A 1,616-nucleotide genomic window follows, 5' to 3' on the forward strand; every position below is an offset into this window, starting at 1 on the left:
TCTCTCTCTCCCCCTCTCTCTCTCTCCTATCCCCACCCCCACCCCAAAAAGATGCTAGTGTCGGTATATAAATAACACATTTTCAACACGTATCATACACTTCAGGTTTGTTTTGCTTTTATTTGCGTTTGGCAATTTTTGAAGCCCTTATTACACAGTGAGAGAGTGCAACTAATTGCCTCAACATCAAACCAATAGTAGAATAGGCTTATATCTGTTTTAAAGTATTCCAATAATGTATAATTCAGAAATTAATAACGGGAAAGCACAGAACACAATGGTAGTTTAAAAGAAGAAAGTGTTTTAGACAAATTCAGCTGACCCTATAATATATTATGGTAAAACCAACGACGGATCATTTGAATTCGAAGAATGAAAGCTTCAGACTAGCATGATCAGAAGAAAAAAAACGTAAACAAGACAGTTAGATTCCCGCATTTTAATGGACCGAGGCGAAAAACGAAGAATCCATTTACCTTTTTAGTGAAAACTTGTTATGCATCAAACGATAATTAGGCGAAATATTTTTGACGTCTCAAAACAACGGGACACCGCACATGTAGTTTAGTAGAATGTCAAGAACGTACGTAAGTATAGGCTAATTATTACAAAAATATATAAGCACACAGAGAAAGGCTCTTCCCCTTGATCTTTTACCTTGAAAGTTCCAATATAACATTTCCTTGTTATGCAGCTGCTTGACTTCCTGGGAGTAAATACGTGTAACTGGTCGAATATTGTGTTGATGAGAGCATAAAAAACCAACATTGAAAAGAACCTACCCCATCTCAAACGTTTTTAATCTTAAATTATAAAAAATACAGTTATGCACGAATGGCTTTATTGTGACAAACATGCCATACATGTAGGCCTATTCAAAAGGTGAAAGACACAGACACACACAAAAGGCTGATTACTTTGTTTACGGTAGGTCCGGTATGCGTTTTGTTGAAATAAAAACTGAATCGAATCTGTGTGAAACCATTGGTTTTACAGGCTGTTTTGAGACAAAATGAAAAGAATACAGCGTATTTTAAATTTGAACATGGGGTAACCCACTTTGACACTTTAAGCCCCGACTTTTTAACAATATTATGCATGTATAATTGAATCAATAATTTTACGCGTGTTCATCAGCCAGAACAGCGCTAAGGCGATGGATCAACAAAGTTCACACTTACTCACCAGCACCTCTCCCTTCCTTGATACACCCAAAGAACTGTGTTTTAAATTTTATCAATACACACCATCAGGGTACGTGTATACACTCACGCTCATACGCACAAACGCTCATAATTTTTAGTCAACAAAGTCAAAACATCAAGTTTATGGAAAAAAAGAGATACCTTTTTTTGTAAGATACAGAGTCTAACTTTTTAATATATATTTTGCATCACATCATACAACATTGCAACAGGTGTATGTTTATGATGACATAGCTTTTTATCTTGGAAAAAGGCGGGAGGGGGGCGGGGGTTATAGGTCATCTCAGCCTCTTAAAAGTGCGCAACTGATACCAATTAAATTTTCACTGTATGAACAAGAGTAAGAATCACACTACTGTGCCTTTTGTGTGTTTGCGTATGTGTGTGTGTGTGGGGGGGGTGTATGTGTGT

Source organism: Aplysia californica, unplaced genomic scaffold (assembly GCF_000002075.1).
Source record: "Aplysia californica isolate F4 #8 unplaced genomic scaffold, AplCal3.0 scaffold00423, whole genome shotgun sequence".
Taxonomy (NCBI): domain Eukaryota; kingdom Metazoa; phylum Mollusca; class Gastropoda; order Aplysiida; family Aplysiidae; genus Aplysia; species Aplysia californica.